Here is a 12,269-nt window from a genome sequence, read left to right on the forward strand (position 1 = left end):
ATTCTAAACCTCCATCCCATGTCTATCGGAAAGGAATTACTGAGAAAGGGGCCCAGGAATCCATGTTACTAAAGCTCACCTGGGGCCAGTGCAGCTGGTCCATACACTGGTATTCGTAAACCAGAGACTGGTTTCAGACTTTTGGGGGACAGGAAATCCTTTCATCAAGTGAAATCTTGGATGAAATCTACCATATAAAACACATACAGTAACATTTTACTTGTATAAAATGTTTGAAGTTTACATTTATAATGCTTACTGAAGAATAAGAACAATGAGACAGTTACAAAGACACTAAAATCTTAAATCAGGTGTTGATAGTAACTCTGATAGCTATATTCATATTACCAGCTTCTGTGTTTAATAAAATTATATACTTTGCCTTAAATGCATCATATCTTAAAGCCCAATGTAGGTAATTACTTGGAAATGGTAACAAGAGTTTTAGTTTTAGTTTTGTTTTTAAGTAAGTTGCCTTAGAATCCCAGGATATTTCTCAGTGCAGCCAGCCTAAGGGAGGGAATATTTGTTTCAAAACGGTAACCCTGTAACTAACTAACCTTATGGAAACAATTGCTCACATTCCTTATCATAAATCTAGACTCATACAGGAAATATCTAATTCTTAGAATAAATATTTACCCTCTCTCAAGTAGGATATTATCACAAAGGACTTTCTACTGTGATGAAAGCAAGGCCATCCAGATGCCCCCGAGCCTCGCCTGGCACTCAGTGGGAGCCCTCTCAGGAGTGGCCTGGTATCCGTGTGCTTGCTTGACCGACCTCATGAGAGCAGACCGTGCTCACCAGTATTTTTCACAGGCTGAGGTGGAGCTGCCGCTTCCCTTCGGTATCGCACTTATAAGAAGTCCAAGAGGTGCAGAATGAGTCCACCGTGGGGACTGCCTAGATCCCCCAGACGGAGTCGTTGGCACCGGGTACACAGTATCTGCAACAGGTGGGAAGTTTGCACATGTGCCATTTCGGTGTCATTTATAAAATAATTACAGTTTATAAAAATATCTAAAATACATTTAAACATTAGAAACAGATGGTGGTGGTATCTTTGGAGCACTTCCATACGAGTCTTTTTAAAAACAGTAGTCTAATATTGACTGGATGCTTGATTTGTGTTGGGAAAAATGTTTGGTTTCCTGGGGAATACAGAGATCCATTTGGGGACAACTCGGTAGTGTAGATGAGGAAAAACCGATAACTCAGAAAGTGAGTTCATGTGCACAAAGAAAGGACAGACTTCCTTTGAGTACAGATGGAGGAGTGACCTCTTCTGGACAGAAAATCCGGGAGGACTTTCTGGAAGAGGAGACTTATGTAGGGCGGTCCTGTGGGCATAGAGGACTTGGATATGAGACTCTTAGGGAGAAGAAGTGATGTTCTAGGCCACTTTAGCTTCCGAGAGCGTATACTTTTAGGGAAAAATAATGTAGCTGACACTATTCTCTTAAGCAGATTACCTTCTTCATTAATAAATGAGCTCTATATGCATTTTAAAAAGTACTTCATTAATAATCTCTAAAAGGGACCATTCTCAAATATTTAAACATGCCTGAGGTTTTTTTTTTTTTTTCCAGAGTTACTCCCAGCAGACAGCGATTTAACTTGCTCAGATTTAGGCCTTTCCAGTGATATTTTGCCTAACTTGGCTGCCCCTTTAATACCTACGTGCATCATAAATTTACCCTAAGCCTGGGCTCTGTAAGAATGATAGCCACTCATTCTTCATGTGTCCACCCACTCGGGCATACTGAGCACCTGGTTGCGAGCCAGGTCCTGGAGAGTTCGAGGCACCCAGCAGGGGAGCAAGTCAGAACTGGACAGGTGAATCGAGTACCTGGAAACCCCCTACAGGTCTTATCATTAAACTGTATTTTAAAAAGATAACAGTGTAACTTTCCCTACAAACTGATAACAGCATTCAGTGTGCACCTCCCAGAGCTCGTACGTTTCAACAGGGATCAAAGCTTTTCCTAGAACTGCCTCTCTAATCAGGCCGTGTGTGAGGGGAATTGTGGTTTGAGCCTTGGGAATTTTCCAGCTTATATGGCCTTTTAAGCAGCAGGGTTGGTACTGTCCTATCTGTACTTTGTGGTGGGGACAGGCTCTGATAACTCTCCCCAGGAAAGTGGCTTAAAGAAAACTCTACTGTACAGGGAAAATCAGTTAGGTATCCTGTAACAGAAAAGAGCTCTTGTTGCAATTTTGCTTTTCTGAGCCTAGAGAGGGGGTGCAGCATACTGCAGATACAGGCTGCTGGGTGCTGTTGGTCAGTGGGCAAGTCACTTAACCTCTCTGCGCATCTGTAAATAGAGATGATTTCATGTAATAATAGTCCCCACCTCGAAGGATTACTGAGGGACAAACAAGTTAATATATAATACAGAGTGTTTAGAATGGTGCCTGCCACAGAGTAAGCATTAGATTACAAGTAGCTATTAGTGTTTTTCCAGTTTGTCAGTTTTTCTGAGAATATGTAGTAGATATAAAGTAAGAGTGGGTAAGAAGCTAGATTTTTTTAAAAAAGGATGCCTAATTCCTCTCCCCCCTCCTCACACTCCCCACCCTCCTGCCCCACAGACCCCAGAGTTATTTATTTTGTAAGGCTAGAACACCATATTTGAATGTCTGACCTTGAACATTTCTGATTAAGTAGTTCTGGGCAACGCTTTAATAGTTGGAAAATAAATCAGGCCTCCCACACGTACCTGCTCAGCCAAGAATGTGTTTGCCCCGGGATCTGTGGGTGGGCGGGAGTGGAGACAAGCACACGCCCAGGCCCATGTGCACTCTCCGTTCTTGCAGGAAGGAGGCTGTGCTGGCCAGCGTCTCCCCGTCGTTTCTTTCCTTTCTCCTAGAGAAACAATATTTTCACTTTTAAAAAATGCTTATTCTCTCTCCTTTCCCTGACCTCAGGGGGACACCCCCCCCCTCTTCCCACTTGTTCCTTTGTTTTCTAAAATCTGGCCCTTTATTTGTCCCTTGGCATTGCACTGGGCAGGCTTCTCCCAAGCCCAGCGTGGCAGCGCACGGGATGCGATGATGAGCCACAGGCTGCCTGCATGGATCACAAGTTCCAAAGTCTGTGGCCAGGCCTCGGGAAATGTCCCGGGGTTGCTGTGGTTCTTGTAGTGGGGACTTGAGGAGACCCCTGCCCCTTGGCCCCCGCCTTTGCACGGGGTGTGCTACAGGTGTGCGTCCTGAGGAGGTGTGTGAGGGTGGCTCAGTACACCCTGCAGAGAGGCCTAGTGTCCTGTACATGCCAGCAACATCAGGACACGTGGTCTGTGTGGCCTTCGGTTCCTGGTTCCTGGCTTGGTTCATGTTTTTCTTTTCAGCCTATTGAACATTTAATCCCACTGTCCTGGTTAAGTCCTCTCGTGAGAGCAGGTGTGTTCCGAGTGTGAGAACAGGCGTGTGTCAGGTCCATCCTGTGGGAAGCGGCCTGGGGTGGGTGGAGAGAGGGCTTTGCAGCCCAGGGACACATCCTCGGCCAGAGCTAAGCTTTAAGGTCACTTGACTCCCTTCAGTTTCCGCCGGCCCCTCGGGGTGCTCTGCAGGCGAGCTCTCGGGGACACGCCTTTCCCTCTGCTTCCTTCTCCGATTAGGGAAGGACTGGGGACGCCAGGCTGGTGGGTGTTGGGTGCGTTCTTGGTAGGAAGTGGCCTGGCTTCCAGGTGGGAGGCTGGTATTTGGGGGCCTTTGCTCAGGAGTTAGAATCTGGATGGGGCTTTCCCAAGAAGCCGCCTTCTCCCTCCTGGCCGACAGGAACTTTGGAGGCAGCAGAACTCACTGCTCAAATACATGGAAGAACTGGCAAGATTAAAAGGAAAGAAGATTTTGTTTTGAAAATTATACAAACAGCCTCTGATCGAGGGTAACCACCAGACATCCTGTTCTCAGCATGTTTGCTGCTTGTCCTGTGCAGCTCCGTGTGGCTGTGCTCAGGGCCTCGTGATGTGAAATACAGACCTCCCTTCACTCCCAGGCTCGACCCGTCTCGTCATGGGGAGAGCCACTGTGCTCCCCTCTGCAATAGGGAAGGGGGTGGCAGTTTTATATGCAGAAGGCCCCACCACCCTCTGCCCGGAGGCTGTGGCCTCTTGGTCAGGCCTCCCCCACAGCCGCCTGGGTGGGCAGTGCCACCTGCAGGGCCCAGAAAGCACCTTGTCGCCATCAGGGCTGCAGCTCGGAGAGACAGTGGGGCCGCAGGAAGCAGGCTGTGGGAGGTGTCTGTAGGGTGGGAATGTGTTCACAGTCACCCGTGAGGGGTTGAGGGAGGACGCTCAAACTTATTTGGGGAAATTTTATTATTAAACAACATGTGCAGATATGTGTATTTATATACATAAAACGAAATATTTTGGGACTATTTCAAAGCAGTTAGCTGTTAACAATAGATTGTTACATACATAAAATGATACCTAAAACACACATAAGATGATAAACCCTAATGAAGGCCACAGTAATTCTTACCTTTCTACATAGAGTACATTCATTCAAACTAACTTCTTCCCAGTATTGGAGTTCCTTCTACCGTATACACAGGCGATAATCCAGGCATCATCTCTTCACTTCCCTCCTCCCCTCTGCCTGCACTTACAAGTACCCCCCGACCCTGCCCTCACAGGCCTCGCAGTCAGAGCATGTGCAGCAGAGGAAGGCGGCACGGGCAGCGGGGTGTGAAGTGACCGGAAGAGGAGCAGGCTCTAACCTGCCCCGAAGGAGGGAGACAGGGATCACAGAGGACCCTCCAGGCCCAGTGCTCAGGAGCGGAGCGCCATGGGACCACCCTCGGGGAATGGCACGCAGCTAGTGTGGGTGCGAGGTGCAGAGGCTGGCGAGGGGCAGGGTAGGAGGCGGCAATCTCAGCAGGGATGGCGCTCACTGCTTGGTTAAAAAAAATAGTTCTGTGGCTAAAAGTATATTTTGTTAGAAAGTGTTTACTTACATTATGGCAAATCCTTCTCCTTTTCTACGTGACCTCTGGGTTCAAGTCAGAAGAGCAGCACAGAACGTGCCTGTCTGCTCCCTGCCACGTGCCTTCATAGGTAGCTGGTCTGTCGATTCCTGACACCTTGCCCCAGGCGGTGTATACCTTTATCCTTCTCAGTAGATTTACTCTAACCCAGTGATGATTCTGTGGTCTCTGCAGAGTCTGCCAACAGGGGGGTGTGGTCTCCTAGATTGAGCTCGTACATCTCCTCTCCAAAGCAGTTATTGCCACTGCACCCTCATCTCTTCTTTTCTGCTGGGTCCTCCCCCTGGTTTTACAGGATCCCGAGGGAAGCAGTCTGGGAATTAGTCCAGCTGCCTTCCCACCATACCATCTCCTTCCGGTCATCTTAGGGTCCTGGAGAAAGGAGAAGTCGGCCTTTCTCACACATGCCCTGGGATCCTTGTCCTAGAGAAATAGTGTTTTTTTGTTTGTTTGTTTGTTGTTGTTTTTTTAATAATCTCACCACTTTGCTTCTTACACTTTGGAAGCAAACTAAGAAAGAAGTACATACCTGTTATAAAAATGAATTGGGATGAACTAAAATCGCTCAGAAGTTAAGGGTCGAGAGGGGAATTTTATAACTCAGGTTCCATTTTCATGTGAATTACCTGTAGTTAGAGAATGTCGGTTATATATTCTGCAGGAGCGATTCGGTCGTATGTGTCACGTGAGAGCCCTCTGCCTGAGAGTGGAGGGATTGGGCCCTGGAGAGGAATTCCCAGGGGCTGCTTGTTACGGAAGCCGGCACCGCGAGTAATCCCTGATAAAATATCCGTACCTTCCCGGCCAAGCCAGGGTTGCCTGTGGATTAGCCTCTTTACAAAAAAAAAAAAAAAAAAGGTTGCGATGGAAAATGTTCAGTAATTTTGGAATTACTCACCTCCTGTAGAAGCCAGAAGCTTTCCTGTTAGCAGTGGTCCTTTGCAGGGACTTCTGCCTACGTGGGAGTGGATCAGTGAAGGAAAGGGAGGATGAAAGGAGGAGAACATTACGCGGTTGTTCAAGTAGAAGTTTCCGATCTGATCAGCTAGCTGAGGACACCCAGAGAAGACTCTCTGCTGATGGCTGGGGTTTAATTATCTGACGATGGAGGGCAAAATCTTGTTTTCCATAAAAAGAGTGTCTTGGATTCACTTTTTTCCGTCTCTGTCAGTGGGCCTTGCAAGGGAATCCAAGGGAGAGGGGAAGGAGAGAGAATAAGTGTTTACCACTGTGTACTCAGCCTGCGGTCCATGAACAGCACGCCAGCATCGCTGACGAGCCTCCTAGAAACGCAGTCAGGCTCAGACCAGAACCCCTGGACCAGAACCTGCATTTGCACAGGACCCACGGGCAATTCCTGTGCACATTGACGGTTCAAAGCACCGCCCTAGCGGGTGATGACAGTGCCTGATTCACACGGTGATCTGCCTGCCTGGACACAGTGAGAAAAGTTGAATAAGTGAGGCATATCGGCCCTGAGTGTGGCATGTCAGGAACCAGCTCAGCTTTGTTTCCAGCTGGAGCCCAGGCCTCCGATGGTGTTTGCTTCAACAGCAGAGTCCTGTTCGGGGAGGACGGGTGTTTGCCGCACGGAGGACTTGCTCCGTGGCCTGATGTCTCAGGAGGAGCTGCCTCCCTGCCCCGGAGCTTTCCAAGGTTGCCGTGATGGCAGTTACAGGCAGTGGTCTCCCCTAGTAAAGACTTTCTTTCCTTTCCACTTTTATCTGTGCTTACTTTGTTATACTTTTAAAAAATACGTGTTTTTATTGATGTTTTAGAAAGAGAGGAAGGAAGAGAGAGAGAAACGTCTATCAGCTGCCTCCTGCACACCCCCTGCTGGGGATCAAGCCCACAGCCCGGGCATGTGCCCTGACCCGGATCGAACTGGTGACCTCTTGGTTCATAGGTCGATGCTCCTGAGCCACACCAGCCGGGCTGTTTTGTTTCTAAAGTACGGTTGACATTCAGTATTATTTCGTTTCCATTTCAGGTGTACAGCCTAGCGGTTAGACAGTCACACAGTTCCTCCCCCGATATTTCCAGTACCCACCAGGCACCTCACAGAGTTACTACAATATTGTTGTCTGTATTCCCTGTGCTGCACTTTACAGCCCTGGGCTGTTTTCATGGCTCGGTATTTGTACCCCTAAATCCCTTTACCTTTCTCTGTCCTCTCAACCCCCTCCTGTCTGATAAGCAACAATTTGTTCTCTATATAAATTTATTTCTGTGTTTGTTTTGTTGTTTAGTTTCCACCTATAAATGAAATCATATAGCATTTGTCTTTCTCTGTCTGACTTCCTTCTCTTAGCATAATACCTCTAGGTCCATCCATACCCCTCCCCCTCCCCCCCTATTAACCATAGAGCAGAGAATAAAAAGGGAACTTTAATTTCCTTTTTAGACTTCCATCATGTCCCTTCTTCACTTGACATCGTGTTACCCTCATGGGTTTTTTCAAGGAAAAGGGTCTGTGCAGAAAAGTGTTGCTTCCTCCATGATGTGCCAGGAAGGAACCTTCTGGGCTCAGCCCCGACGGGCACTGCGGACAGAGGCGAGGACTAGACCGGACTGGCTGGGGCCTGTTGGAATAGCAACACCTGTGGGTTTATCCTGTTGTACATCAGTAGACCGTCAAGTGGGAAACCTTTTGTTAAATAATTCGTTAGCTATCACAGTCACACGTATAGGATGATGTTTCTCCTTACCTAGGGGAGCCTTTTATTTTCAGAGTAAACAAAAAGTGCGGATATAATATATCATAACAAGTACTTAACCATTAACACAAGTTCTCACGTGTTCAGTTCTTTGATAATGTGATGCAAAGATTTTTGGGCCTGTTTGACCTTTTCCACTATCTGTGGTGATCAGCTATTACTCTGTAGTAGATAAAAATCCACTAGGTTTTCTTCTTTAAAAGTAACAATTAAAAAACAACAACAACATCTTTTAGTGGTAAAAGGATTAAGACTATAAGGGCATTTCCTTCAAGTTCCATGAAGACTCCATTAGCTTTTTAGAGGCTCTGCTACATTCTAGTTGGAGCCACTGCGATCTCATTGCCTGGATTGTTCAGTAGCCCAGTACCTGGACTTGCTGTTGCTCCCTTGCCTTCTGTTTAGTCTTGTCTCAACATAGCAGCCAGATCATACTTGCCTTTGCCCAAATCATCTCAGTTGTGTTCGCTGGCTCTCGGAATAAAAGCCAAAGGCCCATCGTGCCTAGAATCCCACTGCATGCCCCAGTCAGACAGGCCACACTTCTGCCTCAGGGCCTTGGCACTTCCTGATGTCAGCCTGGAACCATCTGAAGATGTCTACACGACTCGCCCCCAAACTTCCTTCAGGTCTGTGCTCATGTGCCAGTTTCTCAGTGAGGCTTTCCTTGACTGCCCTGTTTAAAATTTAATGCCCTCCTCCACACACACACACACCTGACATATCCTATATTTTACTTAATAAATGTTCATTGTCTGTCTTCTCTAAGAATGTTACCTCTTTGAAAAGAAGAGGTTTTGTCTTGTTGAGTGTGTGCCCCCACCCTTAGAACAATGCCTGGCTTAGTCAAGGTGCATACTGTTTGTTGAATGAACGAGTGTAGTTGGCCCTCTTCAACCCCATGACTAGATATGAATTTAGAGCCGAATGCACTGTGGGGCTTCTTCCTACCAGTTTTGTCCTCACCCTCATTGCACAAAAGGACTGAAATGTCAGAAAACATCTTTAAAATATTAACCGCAGCTGTGAGCCATTTAAACCGTTCTACATGGTAAGTTAGGGAAGGCCAATTAATTGTTGATTTGTAAGGCAAATGGGAGGACACAGTTGGTACACAGCAGGTCTCCTGTGTGCCAGGCATGCAGAGTCGGGCCTGGGGACAGGAGGAGGTGCCTCCTTCAGCGATCTTCACACTTGCCCGCTGTCAGCCCCTTGGTTGTGGCAGCATCCCACAGCAACTCGGCCCCCATGCCCCCTCCTCTGAGGACTACTGCTTTGGGCGCGCCTGCCTGCATGTGTATTTGTTTGCCAGTGTTGTCTCACCAAGGACTTCCTTTGGCTGCAACTTATGTTTTCCTTTTTGTTTATAGTGTTTCTTAGTAACCCCCTGCCACAAGTCTCTCTGCAGAGTTGCTCTCCAAATGTATCTTGAACTTTGTGCTGTATTTCTCATTTAGCATGGCAAGATTTACGTTGGCCATGGAAGTCTAGAAAACAAAGGTTACAGAAGTGAATGTGGCTGGTGCTCATCTAGTTTCTGGCACCCCAGACGTGGGAGTGTCCATTGCGGAGGATGGAGCCCACCCGTGGGAGCCATGTGGTCTGCCTGGCGGAATTATCCCCGTCGTGGCGATAGATGCAACAGATTCTAATAGCCCAGAGCCATCACTCATTCAATACACTGTCTCTTGAATCTCCACTCCTCTGCAGCGTGCTAACAGAATAGCAGTGTCCACCCTCATGGAGCCTCTGATGGTCTAGTGAGAGAGAGAAATGTAGATTAAATAACCACAGAAATGTGGGATTATAAACGGTGGCAGGTGCTATGAAGGAGAAGGTGAAGGTGCTGTAGGAGCTTTGTCCTAGTCTTGAGGTCATGTGGCCTTTGAGCTTGGACCTGCAGGTTACTAGGCATATGTGCGCTTTGGAGGGAGGGGGCAGAGTGTGTGCGTTCACTTCCGGGCAGAGGAAACAGAGGTGTGCACCATCTCCAGGGTGTTGAGGGGTCTTGTGCATTCCAGGGAGTAGAAGGAGACCAGAGTGGCTGAAGTGTGAGATGGTGGGAGAGGAGAGCAGGGCCAGAGCGAGGCCTGACGTCCACTGCTGGGTGTTTATCACAGGACTGACGCAGAGCATTACAGGGGTTTTGGTAGGGCAGAGGCGTGGTCTGTTTTCTATTTTTAAATGATTGCTCTGGACGCGTTGTGGGAGGGAGGGAAGAGCGGAAGCTGGAAAACCACTAGAGTTGTTTTGTGTTCGTCCAGAAGGGTGGTGGCAGCTGGTCTGGAGAGAATGTCGGAGGACGTTGGCATCCAGCTTGTGATGGCTCTGGTGGGCTCACTGAACAACCTTCTCTAGTTTGGCTTGATCTTTGACCTGCCAGTGAGGTGCCTACACCTGGGATTTTAGGAGTATTTGTTGACTAGAGAAATGTGATACATTAGTCAAGCTGGGGGGAGCTAATGTCCAGGCTGTCTGACAATTATGTTTCCTTGTAAATGAGTACATAGGCATTATGGCTTTCTGTGTGGGTTGGTCTGTTGTGAGCTCTGTTGGCATGAGGCAGTATTGATAAGCATGATCATTTCTGGAAACAGTGAGTTTTGGATCTGATCACTTTTGGAACCAGCAGAGTTGAGGCACAGAATGTAGACATCATGAATTCTCCGATGTCACCTGGTGGAGACTTCTGAACAACTATCTTTCCTAGGCAACATTTCCCTTTAATGATGCTTTTCCATGATCATTTACAAAAAGTTTAAGTGACTCTATAATAGCTACATCCACCAAATGTTTCTACCTTTAGAACAGCAATTACTTCATCCAGTGGGGAAAGGTGCTGCCCACCTAAAGAAGATCTTCAGAGGGCGTGTAGTTTGAAAAGGCAAATTAAATGCAGAAGGATTCAGAGTCAAGGAGAATCTTATTATAAACTAGAGGCCTGATGCATGAAATTCATGCAAGAGTAGGCCTTCCTTCCCCTGGCTGCCAGCACCAGCTTCCCTCTGGCACACCCAGGACCTGGGCTTCCCTCCGGCCGACGCCTTCCTCCGGAAGGTCATTTGGTCTAATTAGCATATTACACTTCTATTATTATAGACTAGAGGCCTGGTGCATAAAATTCGTGCACGGGGAGGGGGATTGAGTCCCTCAGCCCGGCCTGTACCGTCTTGCAGTCTGGGACCCCTCGGGGAATGTCCTCCTGCCTGCTTAGACCTGCTCCCTGCGGGAAGTGGGTATAAGCTGGCAGTCAGACATCCCTCTCACAGTCCGGGAACCCTCGCTCCTTACCGCCCGCCTGCTTGCTGCTCCTTAGTGCTCCCACCACTGCAGCTCCCACCACCACAACTCCCACCACCGCTGCTGCACTCGCCAGCTGTGAGCCTGGCTTCTAGCTCAGCAGCGCTCCCCCTGTGGGAGTGCACTGACCACCAGGGGGCAGCTCCTGCATTTAGCATCTGCCCCCTAGTGGTCAGTGAGCATCACAGCGACCGGTGGTTCTGGTCGTTCTGCTGTAATGGTTGTTCAGGCTTTTATTATATAGCTTGGTTCTCTGTGCATCTAACTTTTTATTATGTGTGTTGATTTCTTTAGAGACTATGAGGTATTTGTCAAATATCCTGTTATCTCTACATATAATGATACTGTCTTAATGTTCTGTTTAGGAACTGAGTCAAGGTAGGCAGCTGGACTAATTGGCTGAAGTTTAATGAAGCCCTTTTGGTACTCTCAAGTTCAGAAGATATCAAACAGTGATATGAAATGCATTATGCATTTGTGAATACTCACCAACAGTGTTTTCCTCATCTTTTGCAGGAGAAAAATGGAAGAAACATACTTTTAATGGAATGGGATCAACCGAACAGGTAACCGAAGTTAGCAGGGTATGTATATGCATTAGTCAAATTTTTGCGAGTTAGTATTTGTGAAGTCCTCAGAGAGTACCTGGCACATAGTAAATACTGTATAAGTGTTTGCTGTTACTAAGTTCTTAAATGTACCTGAGCCCAAAAGAAACCAGTCATATAACCAAAAACTATCCAACAAAAACGAACCATTTGCACCTAAAGAAGTTGTGAGCATCGTTGGTATGTTCTGGCCTGCTTTCTGTGTGACCCGTTACAGGGCCTGAGAAACGGGATTTCTTAATCCTGGAGCACCGTGAGCACATGAACTCCCATTTGTCTTGCTTCTGAGCACTCATTCAAAATGACCTTGTAAGTGTTAGATCCATTTCAATTTTGAAACAAAACACGTTTCTTTAACATTCGTGAAGTGATAGTTCTTTATCATTGGGGGAAATGGCTCAGTTTGCAGACAGTCGCTGCAGTGGCTTCTGGAGAGCAAGAGAGGACGACAGTCAGGACAACCTCACCTTCTCTGGTGGTAGCAATGATAACTTGGAATAGGAAGGTTCAAACTCTTGACCCTGCCTGGCACTGACTTCATGTCACAAAACTGTTGGTGCTGCTGAGATCTGCTAGCACGTTCACCGGACAGTTACAAGGGCCGTATTATGTGCCAGGCTCTGGGCTTGGTGTTGAGATTGCAGAGTC

The 12,269-nt window shown here is 47.4% G+C and overlaps 1 long non-coding RNA gene across 1 annotated transcript in view; it reads left to right on the forward strand.

Annotated features, from left to right (window-relative positions):
* The first annotated feature begins 658 nt into the window (after window positions 1-658).
* Window positions 659-12,269, forward strand: part of LOC111825915 — a 44,964-nt gene continuing 33,353 nt past the window's right edge. The window contains exons 1-2 of the long non-coding RNA XR_002829150.1: window positions 659-958; window positions 11,530-11,579. This is a non-coding gene — a long non-coding RNA (uncharacterized LOC111825915). The remainder of the gene's footprint in view (window positions 959-11,529; window positions 11,580-12,269) is intronic.

The sequence above is a fragment of the Myotis lucifugus genome, unplaced genomic scaffold (genome assembly GCF_000147115.1).
Source record: "Myotis lucifugus unplaced genomic scaffold, Myoluc2.0 scaffold_46, whole genome shotgun sequence".
NCBI classification, from domain to species: Eukaryota; Metazoa; Chordata; class Mammalia; order Chiroptera; family Vespertilionidae; genus Myotis; species Myotis lucifugus.